This window comes from Talpa occidentalis, unplaced genomic scaffold (genome assembly GCF_014898055.3).
Source record: "Talpa occidentalis isolate TD23 unplaced genomic scaffold, MPIMG_talOcc4v2.1 talOcc4.8, whole genome shotgun sequence".
NCBI lineage: Eukaryota > Metazoa > Chordata > Mammalia > Eulipotyphla > Talpidae > Talpa > Talpa occidentalis.
In genome coordinates, this window is record NW_023605194.1 from 13,866,368 (window position 1) to 13,882,891 (window position 16,524).

Consider the following 16,524-nt stretch of genomic DNA (forward strand, 5'->3'; position numbering starts at 1 on the left):
GGTGTAAGAGTTTCCAAGGTATATACTTAGGAGAGGGATTAATTGCTAGATGATCAGTGTAAGTTCACCTTTACTCTGCTTTCCAAGAGACTGTACCTACCTATACTCCCGCCACCCCAGGTGAGACTCCCAGAGCAACACCTGCCACTGCTGTGCCTGTTTCTGCATCCCCCTCAGTATTGTCAGGGTCTCTAATTTGTTCTGGGCTCAAAAAATGGTTTATTTACCAACCATCTGAGTCAGTGCAATGGATGGGTAGGTGGCGTAGAAGATAGACTCTCAGAACACTGGAGAAGGAGGAGGGAGCATCTTTGCCCAAGAAGACAAAGAGCGAGAACCCCAGAACCTCAGATGATCACTGCTGGCCACAGACCACACTCTGGCTCCTCTGGGTGATACCCTGGACCCAGGAGAGCCATGCATGATGGCTGAATTCTGACTCTCAGTGCTCACCGAGCCTCTTGTCAAGGACACAGCCTAGTATGAACCTGCCTGCCCTGGGGGTTTCATCCCTGGCCCTGCCCACCTTTGGACCCCACAGGGGGGCTCTTAAAACTTCTGCTCAGGCTTTGCTCTGCGCCTGGGAGGGGGACTTTAAAGAACCCACTCCTTTGGGAAGCCTGTCTGTGAGTAATACCCTGATGTCATTTTCGAAACAGTCAAGTTTCCCTGCCCTCCTTACTCTGACTCTTTTCTTGAAAGTTGTTTTTTAATAGGCAAGTTCTAGGAGGATGGTAGAACTTAGTGTTCAGCCACACACGAAATTCATAATCTACACACACACACTCTCACATTCCTCCCTTCAAGTCCAAGGCCTACAAAACAAGTTTTCCTTTGAAGGTCAGCAGCTCTGATTACATTTCTTTATTTAGAACATTGTTTTGTTGAAGCTGATTCCATTACTTTTGAGTTCACAGAAGTGGAGCCTACTAGAAAATCGGCAGTCAAGAGGCTCCCAAAGAGGCTTAGCGAGTGATGCTAAGGTAAGGAAGGTCCACTGGGCTACTTACTGTGGTTTATTGACAGTGATCTCTCTCTCTCTCTCTCTCTCTCTCTCTCTCTCTCTCTCTCTCTCTCTCTCTCTCTCTCTCAATGGAGCCTGCATTTTCCTGCTTTGCCACCGCCAACCTGTTTATGGTGGGAAGAAACGAAACTTGGGACTTCAGTCTCACTCTTATCTCTGCTCCTAAATTCCCCACTCCTCCAGCCAGCGACCTACTTCCCACTGCCCTAGTATGGCTCATCCACACCCACATCCGGGCCTCGGGCTGTCCCAGGCGGGATTGCAGAAGAGGTAGGCCAGGTCCTAGGTCCTAGTGGAATAGGCTTATTTATAGGCTAAACTGTGGGCTGGTCTTATGGCTTCTGACTGAGTATCTGTGGGGGCAACCTCTCCCTGGCCTGGCCCCTACTTCCCTCCTGGCTTGGCCTGTGCTGTTCCTGGCTGTGCTTCTGCCCTGTCTGCTATTCATGGTCTGGCTGGGACACTGGCTTTGTCCTGGAGCCTGTGGACTGAGCTCTCCTACTGAATGGGGGTGACAGCACCCACCAGCCAAGAAAGGTGAACTTATTCTTAACATATGCAAATTGTCAGGTGCCATGAGATTGACAGAGATGGGACATTTGGACAAGGCTTGTGTTGACATGGCGAAGGGGATGCTGTCAGGGACACTGAGGAATGGGGGCCAGGAATGAATTGGTCCAACTGCTCCAATGAGCAATTTGTCAATATTTATCCAAACAGAAAATATGTAATTATCCCTAGAGCTAGAAATTCCGCTTCTAGGAATTTATCCAACAGAAACACCAAAGACCTACATATGAAGATGTTTGTTGTGACATTGTTTATAGCAGCCCAAACTTGGAAACCATCTAAATACCTATTTTCCTACAATATATCCCCAGCATGGTGTAGCACATGGCCTCTACAAAAGAAGGAGCTGGTGATTCATGGGCTGACATGAAATGGTCTTTTAAGAAATATAATTTATGAGAGATGGTATACTATGCTATCTTTGAGTTTAAAAATAAGATGTATATGTGTGTGTGTGTTAAGGGTATTTCTGAAAACATTAAAAATGAACAGAAAACAGAGTATTTCCCAGGGAGGAGGGTAGGGTGGAAGGAGTCATCTTTTCTGTTCTGTGTGCTTCTTACACTCTGAAATTTTTATCAGGCAAATGTAAAAGTTAAACAAAATTTTGAAATTAAAAAATGAGTATGAGCTGTTTTTATTCTAAATACTTTCAAGTTTTCATTTCTGGAACACACTTATGTCACCGATAGTTGCTCGGAAAATGACCTTTGAAGAATGGAAAGACAGCACACACATTAGGGAACTGAAAGAAGGATGTGGGATGCCAGCCCCAGGGCTCCCCCACTCCCAAGGCCCCCCCCCTCGGGCTCTGGCCTCCTGTGGCTCATGCTAGGCCTTCTCCACAACCCTGTCACCTCCATCCCGTCTCCCAATCCTGGCCACACATCTAGGTACCAGCACCTTCTTTTTAGGGAGTACCCAACTCTGTGTTGGGTATCACAGAGCACAGATGGGGGTCAGCACTCATGCCTCACCTGTGTTAGTATCACAGCATTTACCTTCTGCCCCCCCACCCCCATCGCCTCGTGGGCCAGCTGGTCCTGTGGTCCAGACCACAGCAACCTCCTCACAGCTGTTTGCCACTTCCCTCCATTCTTCACACAATTGCTTGAGTGATCTTTCTACTTAGTTAAGTCACAACTGTCATTGTCCAGCTTTAAAGTCTTCCTTGGCTATGAGCATAAAATTCCAACTCATCACCATGCTATGAAGCTGTCAGGATCTGGCTCCCCCGCTGGCCCTCACTCTCACAGCTCCAGGCACCCAGCCTGGCCTTCTTCCTACTCCTTGAAGAGCCCCAGCACATTCCTGTTCCAGGGCCTGTGCATCTGCTCTCCCCCAGCTTTTTGTGTACCTGTGTCTTATCATTCAGTTTTTGGGTCACTGTCACCTTTCAGAAGCCTCCCCAATTACTCCAGGTAGAGAGGACACCTCCACCCCTAAGTCCATATTGGGGACAGACCCTCAGTCTCAGCAATGACCTCATTGACATATGTGGGGTCTGAATCCTTTCTGTAGAAAGTCGACTTGTTCCTCACTCCTGCGTCCCTGGTTCTCTGAGCAGTGTCTGGAGCCTCCCAAGCACCTTGGGTGCTTCCTGGGAGGACGTGGCACCTGATTGCTGCAGGGAGTGGCTTCACGTCAGTAGATGCTCATGCTTGCTGTGTGGGAAAATCAAATCTCTGCAGCTGTGCATTGGGCTAGTAGGAGTACCGGGCAAATAGAACCAGTCTCGGGTGGAGATTTGGGTTTTATCTAGAGGCCGATACTTCTGAAGAAATTGCACAGAAATTATGAACTCTGATTCAGTTGTGTTGTTTTCTGCCCACTTTCCTGCTCTGGGAAGAAACATGTGCCTGGCAGACTCTCCCCAGGGTGAGGGTTGGGCTGGAAAATAGCCAATACAATGCACGGGGTGGGGGGTGGCATAAAGACAGGGGGAGGCCCCTCTGGGGGGTTCTGGGGAGAAAGACACAAGGCATAAGGGAGGAGGTGGTACAGGCAAAACCTTCATCAAAAAGTCTGACATTGTCGATACAGAAAGTGCTAAATGAATAATTAACATGCCTATTATTACTAGACCTTTACTACTCAGTAGGCTATTACTATACATTTCCATGAAGAAAGGCACCAGAATAACTATCTTCAGTTAGCATTTTCACAACTGTCTGCCTCATTGAACTTTCTTGCCAGCATTTTGGGGAAGGTACTCTTGTCCCATCACAGAGTTGAGGAAAGCAGGCACAGAGTAGGAATCTGCCTCCAGTCCACAGGTGGATGTAGCACCAGAATCAAACATACCCAGACTCTTCCTGCTGCAATTTTGAGCTTTCTTGGGACCTCCCAAAATCCTTTACTTTTGTTAGAGCTGATCTGTTTCCTTGGGTACCAACAGCAAAACCACCTCTGGGGGGAACTATGGGGTTGTTTTGGTGTATCCTGGCCTGGATGATGAAGGGCACCACTGCCTGACTCTGCAAGAGAAAACAGAGCTGCACCCACCCCTGGTGCTGCTGGGAAGGAGGAAGACACTGCCAGACTCCAAGGGCCTCTTTCAGCTTTGAGGGGAGGTGACTAAATCTCCATTCATTTCACAAGAGGCCTTGGAGGATTCTGGTCCTTCTGGAAGGGGACCCAAAGCAGGCTCCTGCAGGCTGGGAACTCAGGCCTCGGGGTGCTGAGTCTTCCAAGCCTCCCATCACCCTCGGTGATGACCGGAGCTCAAACCCAAATCTTTCATCTGGGCAGGCCCAGTCTGGGTTATTCCTTCAGAGCTCAACTCCTAGAACTTAGCACCCTTAAGTGAAATCTACACTGGTAAAGGGTGCCTGATGCAGAACCAGACATGGGGCCCTCTTCTCAAGATGCCCAGGACAAGGACCGACCCTTGCCCTGCCACTGATGGAAGCGACACTCACTCCAGTCCCCAGAATGATGCCTACAGTCTCACCCCCACTGCTAGACCTTTGGGACAAGCACTTAATGCCTTCATGGGAAAACATCCCCTCAAGGGAATGTGGGGGTGAAGGTGCTATCCAAGGGCTTGAGGTTGAGGGTTGCACAGGAAGAAGTAAGTATGGAATATTCTAGAGAAACAGGTCCCCATATAGCCTGAGGTCTGGGCCTGGAGAACAGGTGGTAAAACCCTGAGGGGAAAAAAGGAACTGAATTTGGTGCATTTTAATGAAACCATTGTATTTTAGGCAACATTTCTGCCCTTGAGTTGGTGAACTATAAAACCCTGATCAAGCCAGTGCTGTCAGGGTTTCAGCTCCGGAAAAGGCCACCTGGGGTCCCTGCAAGTGTCCTCTCTCCCCACCACATCCCCTCTTTCCAGCCCCCCTCTCTCCCCACCAAGGTTTTCAGCGGCCACCCACAGAGCAGCCTTAGGCCTGGGCGCTGAGTCATAAGTCTGTGGTGCCTGCCAGGGGGCAAGGGTGGCAGATGGCTTTCTGTGGGCGTGAGTGAGGAAGGGAGGGCTCATGGGAGGGGGCAGTGACCCAGGCCCCAGCAGGAGGGATTCTGGGGAGTGAACAGAGAGTAGGCTAGAACCCAGACAACCCCCACTCTTCCTTGCCTGTACCTTCCTTCTCGTTTTCCAGGAAGGCCGTTCCTCCTGCATGGAAAGTGAGCCAGGGGACTGAGGGCTGAGGCCCAGGTCTTCTGTCTGGCCCTGCTGTCCACCCGTGGGAGGCAGAGCCTGGCTGTGTTTACCCAGCCCAGGCACTTCCGGAGCAGATGGGCCCGTCAGTGCTGCCAGCCAGGAACCGGGTTGACATGCTCTCATTGCCAAGTGGCAGGTGACTCTGGGCCTGGAGAGTAACATGTGTTTGGTTTGGCTGTTGATTAGGGGAAATCTCTCCAGGAGGAGGGTTGCCTGCACACCTGAGCGATCAGAGCCTGCAGCTCGTGTGGGACACACGACAGGATCTTTGAAACAAAGAAGTCCAGCCCTTTGAGTTTCTGAGAGCTGGGGGCTTCAGGGCTCCCTGGGAGCTGTTGTTGAGCTGGTTTTGGCCACCCCTAACTTGGTATATCTCTTTTCTAGGGTGACCATAATGAAGTACCACAAACTAGATGGTTTAAACAACAGACATGTATTCTCTGAATACAACAGACATGTATTCTCTGCAGCCTGGAGTTCCTTTGGAACTCCAGGTATTGGTTCCTTCTAGAAGTTTAAGGTTCCAGGCCTCTCTTCCAGCTTCTGGTGGTTTTCAGCATTCCTGTGGGCTCCTAGCGGGGGATCACCCAGTATCCACCTCCATCTTCACCTGGCGTTCTTCCCCAGATGGCCTCTGTGTCTATGCCCAGCTCTGTGTAGGGACCCCAGTCATATTGTTACAGGGCAGGGAGAGGGGCAGCCCAAACCCCGCAAACCTGCCTATTCTAAATGGGTTCTGCCATCCGCCGCAGCAACACAAAACATGAAACTTTAATGGGAAGGAACTTTAATAAAACTAGGAAACAATACAGGAAAGGCAAAGAGTCTAGTTTCTAAATGAAGCACCCAAAGTTACCCGTCCCCTCGTGGGTAAAACTCCATCCAAATGGGATTGGCCCAGAGCAAGGCCCCAAAGCCTGCCACAAGTCTAAAGCATCTTCCAGTGGGGACCCACAGAAAAGGGTCAGAAACAACCAGACAAGCCCGGAAGGAAAAGAGCAAAATCAACATCAAGTTAAAGCTGCCATTGTCACCTCCCCACGGGTCTCACCCACATCTGTGTCACCCCGTCCACGACCAAAAGGCAAGCGCAGTTTCTTCACGTGTCTCTAGGCTCCATGCGCCTCCTCCAGATCTCCTGGCTCCATCCTGCTTCCTTCCTCAGTCTCTTCTGCCGCTTCTCCTCTTCCTGCTCAGCTCCACCCTCCCTTGGGTGGGGCAGGGAACCTCCTCCTTTCCTGGGGACCACCCTGTTACAATATGAGCTATAGGGCCCACCCTGCTCCAGTGTAACCCCACCTTAAGTTTACCTGCAGTGACCTCATTTCCAAATAGTCACTCTCTAAGTTTCTGGAAAAGACTTGGATCTGGGGAAGTCTCTCAAAGCCAACACACTGCGTAGCTCACCTGCCTCACCTGTCCCTGTCTGGTCTTTAGCTTTTTTCCCCTCTCACTGTGCCACTCAGAGAGCAGACCAAGCCCAGGTCCAAGCTTGGGAGTGGGGAGGCCACCATCTTTCCAAGAGCTAACTGCCTCCACCTCTGTAAGGTTAACTTCACACTCCAGAATGTCAGACATTATTTTGGCTAATCTGCTTTTCTCCGTGAAGAACAATCGACTGTGGCTTTAATGCTTTTTGGGGTTTCAGAGGTCTTTGGGAATCTGAAAACTTTGGACTCCCAGTCAGGATAAATGTCTGCACAAACACGCACAGTAGTGACACAGCCTGTGGGTGCCTCAGTCTTCAGGTTCCAGGGGGGCTGTCTCAGGACCAAGGGACACCTGGCAGGCAGCCAAAGGATGACCCCTCCTCAGGGCTGGTCATGGCCGGGCAAGGCTGGGGCAGGTTCCTCTAATGAGAACACTGTCAGTGTGTGCGTGTGCGTGTGTGTATATATGTGTGTGTGCGTGTGCGTGTGTGTGTACACACACGTGTCTGCATGCTCCCCGTAGGGTAGGCATGACTGGGGAGGTATGAGACCCCAGTAAAGGGGTATACTCTGGCGTGGTGTGAAAATATTTTTTCTGCCCCAGTAGCCGCCACGCTGGAGACATGGTTAAGCGGCGTCCCATGTGTGGTGATGGATCTCTGAGGTGTGTTAATAAAAGGGAGGTGGGAGCTGATGCATGACACACTCACCATCGTCCTGTCTAGGCAGAAACCCTCAGACTAAAAAACAACAACAACAACAAAAAAAAACAAACAAACAACCAGAAACTTCAGACTGTGAGTTCTGTAGGTACCGAGCACCCTCCTCCTCAGATATACCCCAAGCAGATAACAGTGGCTGCTTTCGGGGGAGGGGTCTGGCGCTCGGGCCTCCATGGAGCATTTTTCCAAGTTGCTTTGAATTTTTTGTTAAGCTTTGAACTTTTCCAGTGAGAATATATTCAAATCTTAATTGTGCATTAAGTGAATTAAAAGCTTTATGAAGAAAGGCTCTTGATATTCTGGAGGTTCCAGACTTTGGAAGCCACAGGCAGCTCACCTCAGGACACCAGAAGCAGGACCACACCGACTCCTCCTCCGTGGTTGACAGCAAATTCCCATGCTGAAGCTCATTTCTTCCATCTCCCGCTTCACACCCACCCCCCCTACAAATCCTAGCCTAAGTCTTCTCTGCGCCAGGGGTTCTCAAACTAATGACATAAGAATCACCTGGGGGGCTTGATAAAGTGGATTGCCAGGCCCCCCACACCTGCACTGGGGGCTGAGCTTTGCTTTTCTAACAAGTGTCCAGGTGTCCTCTTAAAGCAGATCCTCCTGCTTTAGCTCCGGAACCACCGCCCAGGAAAGGGCCCACCTCGGATGGAAGATGGACTTTTGCTGGGAAGTGAGGCTTATCCCTTTCCTGTGTGGAGGCCAACCAGAGAGATGCCCAGGATCTGACTCACTTGAGGGCATGGGGAAGGGGAAAATCTTATCTTATGGGCTAGGACAAAGGAATGCGTTGCCTCGTAAGACTGCTTGAGCAAGAAAGGACCTCAGGAACCCTCTGCCTCACCCCAGCGATGAGAGGGTCCAAGGCAGTGGATGACTTCTTCAAAGTTCCCCACCATTGGTGAGCCTGCCTGAGGCCAGCTCTGCTCCTTCTGTGTCCCATCAGCCTGTGGGTCTAGACTGGGCTCTGAAAGCAGGAGGGGGGTGGGTAGAAGGTGGGGGAGGGAGCTGCAGTCTTTGTCATTATGTGCGTGTGAGAGGAGACCATAAGAGCTAGAGAGAGCCAGAGAGCTCATTCACCCTCCCCTCGCAGGTTTGATTGAGCAAACCTGGTGTCCTTGGCACCTGGCCCAGCACCTGGCGGGGAGTTGGCGTCCAGCAAATATGCACAGAAGGAAAGGAAGGTGGCAGCCCGGCTTCACCCCTGCCCACTGTGGGGAGCACTGGGGTGAGGGAGGGTAAGGCTTTCTGAGGTACTTTTCCACTCCTTCCCTTTCTGCATCTCCCATCCAGCAAGTCCCGGTTCTTGCTGTGTCCACAGCAATGCAGCTGTGGGATTTATTTTTCTGCTCCCTGTGGTGAATGTGTCCCTCCCTGAGGGTATTTTCATCTTTAAGGAGGACTCATAACCCGGGCGACTTAAACCCCAGGCATGGAATGCGGGGCCTCAGGGTGAGCAATGTTGTGCAAGGAAGGGATTCAGGAGCAGTGGGTTCCAGCCGGTTCTGCACTCCCACGCGCCTCAGACTAACCTCCTGCATCTCGCCTCAGGCCTCAGGGGTCAATGATGCTGCTTCCCTGGGGTTGGCTTTGGGGGAAGTGCCCGTGCCACCTCTAAGGGGACCCTGTGTGTTTTACGGGGGCACTTCTGGGAATTAGCTGAGCTGCTGTTTAGCGCATCTTTGCCCACCTGCCCAAGGAGTAGTGAAAGAGGGTCAAAGGTGCTGAATTCTTCTAGCAGCTTCTGAGATAAGAGCTCCTACCAAGTGAGGGGGGTGGGGGCAGCAGCCTTGGCTATTTGCCAGCTGGAGACCAATCCGAGCCTGGGAAAGGGAGTCAAGTCTGCCCCTTGGGAAGCCCAGGGTGGTGTGCGGCCCTGTCTCCCAATTCCTTTCACAGACTGGGAGTCACAGGGTGCTGGGCAGGGACCTGTGGCAGGGCAGGGACACCTGGAACTGCTGCAGATTCTTGGTCAGCTGGTAAGCTGGGAGGCCCAACCACCAAGTCACCAGGGACTTCTGAGACAAACCCAGCAGCCCCTTGTCCACTCCACTGTTTTCCATGTGATATCTGAGGAGTACGGTTGCCCCACAGACATCAGGATTAAGTCCATTTCTACATTTCTGACACATAGATATGACTTGATAAGGGTTAAATAGTATCCACACCCCCTCTCCTTAGGGTCTTTTCTGTACAAATGACCCTCAGCCCCCCTCCATAAGAATAAGGAGATCAAATATCACGCAGTAATGTTCTGGACTAGGACGAGAACTTAGAACTGAGTAATTCTGATAAGTAGGTAAATGTCTTTGAAGCTCAACTTCCATGAAACAGATTCCTGCTTATTTTGGGGGCACATATGAGAGTCCAATAAGCGAGTGGTTGGGGACAGAAGTTATGCCTGCATTAAACTTATTTTTCCTACCACAGTGGTAAAAATGATGTACACATGTTAAAAACTTTTATCGGGTTGAAACCAAAAGATGGATTTGCAGCTCAGCCCACCTAAGCAGGAAGCTGGGGACCACGGCACCCTCAGCCCCGTCCCTACACCCTTTTACTCCAGGCCTGCCACAAGACCGTTCCAGTGTCTTGCCAAAGGTTCCACTTGGGGAGGTTTGCTGTGCAGCCACTTTGGGCACAGATGGTCTTACCCCGCCAGAGGGATTGACCCACGCACGACTGCCTTGGTTCACGACTAAACAGATTCTCTTATTATTTGGCCCTTTATCTGTTGTTTCATTCAATGAACAGCCACTGCTGGCCTGCGACATGCCAGGCTGTGCGAGTTCACAATGGGGAAGGCAGGCAGGGGCTAGTCCTTAGGGCCTCCTCTGCCCCCCTTGCAGACCCTGATGAGTCCTTGAATGTCTACCGCCTCCAGGAAGCCCAGACCCTCGTGCTGTGACTCCACAGGCACCCCCCACAATGGGGTGGCCTGGGAGATGTGTGAGAATTGCAACATTCTCTCTCTTTGCCCTGAGAGAGAATCCATATGGACCCCTTGAGAGTGACAGCAGGTAGATAGTGGCCACGAGCACCAGGTGAGGGCTGAGGGGAAGTGGTGGGAGGTGTGGATGACCACAGAGGCTGGAGAGTGGGTGTCTGATCAGTGGGCTAGAGTTTAGGGAGCAGGACTAGAAGGTGAGACTGGGTGGGAAGTGACATCATGTAAGAGTCCTCATGGGAAGGAAAGGCTCAGAGGATCGTCGTGCTTGAATCATGTCATCTAGATCCAGGGGCAGGAAAGAGGGTTATAGCAAGGTAGTGAGGGAAGTGCCAGATCATTCTAGCCACAAATGTTCAAAGACAGGAATGAGGGCTCCCCAGATCTAGACTTGTTCAGTTCAAATGTGAGTTCTGTCAATTACTAATGCAACCTTAGACTAGTTCTCACAACCTGATGCGACTCACCTGTGGCCCCACCTGTGTTAGGGTCATAGTAGCTGGGGTCCAGGGTAGTGCTGGGGTTCAATGGCAATTTATTACTGGTTTCCTTGAACAGGTATTGACAGGGTACCTGTTTTATCACGCAACAGGAAAATTACCCATTAACCAATGGATTTTGGGGAACATCCACTGTGTTCAAGCTTCATAGAAGGTGTGGGACTCAAAGTAAAATGAAATGCTTGGTCCCAGAAACCACATTAGCTAGGTGCCTCCTCATTTTTAATTTTTTATGCCAGCAGTTTCAATATCAATGTACAGATATGAGACAAATTTATTGTGCTCTCAGTCATGAAAATCTTGTTCAGCCTGGCTTTCAAGTATAATTATCTCCTCCCATCTCCCCTACAAAGAGTTCTTAATTATATGAATAAGTGTATTTGTGCAATTTTCTTGGGATTCAGTACTCAATTTTCATCAGCTTTGCAACTTTTTTTTTTAAGAAACATTTCTTTTTTATTTCAGAAAAGAACCAAGAAGAAAATTTAAAATGCTCCACACTCCGACCCCTTGGACAAGCCTTTGTTTTTAAATGCAAATGGAAAATAGTTCAAATGCTGGAGAAAGACACAGAATGAAAAGCAAAATTCTCTCGCTGTTCCCTCCTCCATTCCAGTTTCCCTTTCTGAAGGTTTTGGCTTTTAATGATTTCTTATACTCCTTCCAGAAAGTATCAAATGCATTTATCCTTTATATATCCTGTTCTTAGAAGGTTCTCCCTGAAGGTAAGAATGGTTGGTTTCTCTATGCTTTGAGAGCTTAACTGTGTCTGTGTGGTTTTTGTTGTTGTTTGTTTTTGCTGTTGTCGTCCTGTTGTGTCTGCATTTAAAAAAACAACAGCCAGGGTCCCTGGGTGCCCCTGGGTCATGTGCTACCAGAAATTGAGCAAATACAGTACCTGCTTATTTTGGTAACCATCAAGTTAAAGAGATAAACATTAATGAAAGAATTAAACAAGCAATATTAAAACTGAGACTGTCTTTAGTGCTATTTGTCAAAAATTAACAGCTTTGTGAGGTTAAATATAGTGGTTCAGTATGAATGAGTATGGTGGGGGAGGGGGGTCATTTGAAAGGGATTCTTTCATATGTCTGCACAGAGGCAAAGGAAGAAGACTCTTTGTGTGAGATTCATTAGAATTTGTGTGCATAGAGAGAAGAAAAGGGATTCAAACAAGTTTCCCAATAAAGCACCACAATTTACCCATCCCCTTGTGGGCAAATGCCCAGCCAAGCAGTGTTGGCCCTAAATGGGACTGCTGAGTCCTGAAAGCATTTTACAAGTCTAAGGTACCTTCTGGTGGAAACCACAAGAAAAGGGTTAGGCAGGGAGAGCTGGGGCTGAAGGAGAGAGAGAAAAAACAAAAAACAAAAACAAACAAACAAACAAACAAACAAAAAAACAACAGCCAGAGGAACCAGGTTCCTAATGCTTCTCTGCCTTGAATTAGCTGGGTCACATCAGCAAGTTGCTTTCCCTCTCTGAGTGTCAGTCTCCTCTGCTAAAATAGGGGCTCTTGTGGGGATTCAGCAACAGCGTCAATACTGAAAGGCTGGTTACCAGCAGGTGTCCCACAGAAGTCCAAGCATGCCCTTAACCCCTTTGGAAGGAGCTGGCTGCAGTTCTAAATATGTCCCACAGGGCCTGTCATCAGTTGCTTGTCAGGATGACCTGTCACTTCATTTCCCGGCTGCAGGAGGGAGAGCGTGGGAACCTACTGGTGCAAAGGAGAGTCACATGAATTCCTCACCCTCCTTGGGGGCCCCCACCCCTGGTGCTCAGTGGATCCTGACCCTGGGAGCCTGGTCCCATCTGTCCTTGGCTGGGATAGAACCCCAGCTAACAGCTGGGACCCTGATATATGGTCGCTGTCACCCTCCCCCTCATCCTTCTCTGATCTCAGGTTTTAAGACCTCTGTGACCCCGGCCCTGGGGGCAAAGTGCACACAGGAAGGGTCTCCAGGGTCCAGAAGGTGACATGGCAGCTGCCAATAAATCTGCGTGCAGCCCCCAGGAAGCCAGAAGGAGGGGCAAGCTTCAGCCCAAGGAGTGATGATGGCAGAGTGTGGCTGAGGCCATTTTGGGGGCTAGGAAGTGCCTGCCACGGTGCTGGGCTTTTCGTGGGCATCGCCTACTTGGTGCACCCAAAACTGCCCTCCCACTTTGCAGATGAGAATGCTGAGGTTTAGAGAGTTGATCCAACTTACTGTGCATGTTCTGTCCCTGTGTGAAGCATGGGGACACCTGAGGGGGCACCAGAGACCCCAGAACTCAAGGCCACACAGGCGGCTGCCTACTCACAGGCATGGGTGCGCCTCTCTCAGGGTTAACTTTTATCAGTTCCACGCTCTCTGTATCTTCAGTGTCTAGAACAGTGCCTGTCACACAGTAGGTGCTCAGGAAATCTGTGGCATGAAGAAAGCTGTGAACAATGAATATGGCTGATTGACTAATTAGATGGGCTAATCTACACCCCAAGGCTGATGCACCCTAAACTTGTTTCAGATCCCGTGACAAATGTGTGAGCATAACACGGAGCCACCAGCTTTGGATAGCCTCAGGCCCCACTCTGTTCAACAGGCCCCAGACCTCCCAGGAGAGGGGAGAGAGAAGCCCACCAGGAGTGGGGAGTGTCAGATCCTTCCTGGGCTGCCAGAAGCGGCTGACACCTCTGCATGAGGTCGTGGCCAGGTGGGGTCCCAGCAGGGGAGGCACTGACAGGAGGGAGGCAGGAGGTCACAGGAGGGTCAGCCTTGCTTCCCTCATGCCAGCCCCAGCACACGCGGGAGTCAGATGTCCACAGCAGGGCCCGAGGAGCAGGTATTAATAACAGTGAAGGCAGTAATGAGTCACCACCACCGGACACAGGTCCCTTCTATGTCTGCCTCTCATTTAATTATCACAACAAACTTTGCAACTTAATAGTTTGTTTCCATGTGAAAATGGAGGTATCGAAGAGTTAGCTGGTAAGGTGGATTTGAACCAGAATGTGGCTCTAGAGTCTTGTCGGACCACTAGGACCTGCTGTCCATATAGCAGGGCCAGGCTCAGGGAGGCGGCCGCTAGGGCTGCTTTCTTCCCCCTCTAAGAAAGACCCTATTAAGCTTTGGGCCCTGCCTGCCTTTATCCCCCAGGTAAGCACGATTACCTGTAAGGGGGCGGGGGGTGGGGGCCAGGGAATGCCCACTTTGGGAGAGAGGGTCAGTGGAGGCTCTGGGAGGACAGCCGGCGGCTGACTGGCCACATGGGCCTTTGGAGGAAGGGCGTGCTGGCAGAGAGCAGTGAGCAGAGGCCCCGGCATGGCGTGAAGTACAGTCAGGTAGAGAGCAGGGTGTGCAGGGGAAAAGCTTTGAAAGATGAAAGGACAAGGCTACAGACAGCTTTAGGGCTTCATCATGTGGTGGGGGGTGGACAGTGGAAGGTAGGGGCCTTGAGACTTGTATTTTAGACACAGCAGCTGCAGTGTGACCTGATGGTAATACTAGTACCTGGCCCTGTCCTGTCCCTGCACCCACGAGGGCCCATGAGGCAGGGGCTGGGATTCTTTCTTTCCTTTGGAGCTGTTTAGGGCTTGCAACTTCTTAGAAGCCCTGAGCTTCCAGATACGAAGTTCGGTAGAGGAGGCTATATGGAGAGGGGCGGTCCTGGCAGAGGGGAGGAAAGTCAAGGTCCCCCCTCCAACCCCCCCCACCCCGTATCCCCAGAGTCTAGGCCTCAGGTGTCCCAGGAGCAGAGGCTTGTCTCCCCAAGCCCTGTCCACAGCTGAAGAATCATAAACAAATGAGTGTTGTTTTAGGCCACTGCCTTTTAGGATGCTTTGTGCCTTAACAATACATATTTGAAACAGAGATGGCCAGGAAATGGCCCTTGATGATGCTAAATGAAAACATCATTTGCAGGTGAATCACCAACTAAAGGCTTCTTTCCTGAGAAGCCTTTCCAGGAAAACTGCCCCCACCTCCCCAGGCCACATCTGTCACTTTTCTTTAGTGGCCTAGATTTACTCCCTTTTGTCTGATTCCCAAACCCTGACCGCAGGCTCCCTGGGCTGGGCACAGCTAGAGTTCTGCACAGTCAGCTTCTTCCAAGCCAGGGGGTAGTGGAGAGACCCTCAGAACCAAAGTGCCTGGTGCGAAGATTGGCTCTGCCACTGGTTTGCTGTACAACCTCAACCTAAGTCTCTTCTCCAAGACTCTCGCTCCTTATCTGTAAAACGGGGAGACTAGTACCTGACCTCAGGAAGGTAAATGAGGTAACATTTGTAAAGAGCCTAACAGAGTGCCTAGCATCTAAGTGCCCCTCATGCATAGCTATATCCACTCTCCTCATCTACAAATAGAGGTCTCCACAGACTACTCTAAAGCCTCTTCTCCACAAGTCAAGCCCAGGCCTAAGACTCTAGCATAAGTAATTATTTTTGGCTAAGCTCACAGTATCTGATTTTGGTCTGCCGAGAAGATGCCAGAAATGAATAAATCCCGCCTCTGGAGCCACATGACCTGACTCCAGTCCCACCTCCCTGGCTGCTGCCAGGAGACCTTGGGCAAGTCCTGTGACCCTGTGTGCACAGGGGTAAGTAGTCCCTGGCCTGGCCTGGCAGAATTGCTGTGAGGCTCCAGTGGTGACCATCTGACGTGGAAGAACATGGCCATTGGTACAGCTTCAGGTCTGCATTGGAGATGACACCACTTTGGTCCGTTTAGCAGGAATTGGTTCACAAGATCTGTGTTGCCCAACACAACATTATGTAAAATCAAAGACCCAGTTCCTCAGTCACCTTAGCCACATTCAAGTGCTCAGTAGTCACATGTGGCCAGAAGCTACCATATTGGACGGCACAGGTAAGAGAGTTCCACTGGGCAGCACGCACTGGAGTTTTTCCAATAGGATGACCAACCAGCGCGGAAATGAGAGGGAGCGATGGAGACAGAGGAAGTCTGTGCGGGAGTGGGTGGCGGCAGTGGTGGGTGCTGGTGGGGGCGACATGGATTTTGTTTGTTTTGGCAAAACCTGTCTGGTGACTGGACTCAGGGATGGTCACCACTCTCTAGCCCTCCCTGCGAACAGCCATCCTGGGCAGCTTCTCTGGGAACAGCATTTTCTCACCATGAGATCAGGGAGCCTGAAGCCGCCTCCAACAGGAAGTGGCCAGACCATGAGACCCGACTGAGCTCCGCATACACATTTGCTCCCTTGCCTGGATGCTGGTGGGGGGTGGGGGTGATCCAGGGGCAGACAGAGCTTCAATCCCTACCCTTGGCACAGCTAGGAGAAGTCCTGGCAGGGAGCTGGGCAGCAGTGCCTGGGTGTTGGCACCTGAGTCTGGTGCTAAGGGACCAATTAGCCAGTCATGGGGTGCATCCCATGGCCCCGCTGCCAGTCCGTAGAGACACCCTGAGCCCAAAATTGTCTTCCTGCTCCAGGTCATGACACTGGGAACCCAGCAAGCCTGGGGTCACCAGCACCAGCCAATGCAGCTTGGCCAACATGCTCTATGGCAGGGAGGGAGAGACCCAAGAACCTACTCCATTAGGACCCCAGCAGAACCCAAGGAATCTCCATTTTTTTGACTTGCTCACTAAAGTTCCCAGCCCTGTAGAGCAGACATCCCTCCAGAGAAAGGCACACACACAGATTTGCACAAGCGCAGGTACC

General features: G+C 50.8%; 1 long non-coding RNA gene across 1 annotated transcript; it reads left to right on the forward strand.

The window, feature by feature from the left end:
- The first annotated feature begins 801 nt into the window (after nucleotides 1-801).
- LOC119233963 (uncharacterized) lies at nucleotides 802-12,457 on the forward strand. Its single transcript, XR_005122511.2, has 3 exons — nucleotides 802-983; nucleotides 7,719-10,466; nucleotides 11,335-12,457. It is a non-coding gene; the product is annotated as an uncharacterized LOC119233963 (long non-coding RNA).
- The last annotated feature ends 4,067 nt before the right edge of the window (nucleotides 12,458-16,524 follow it).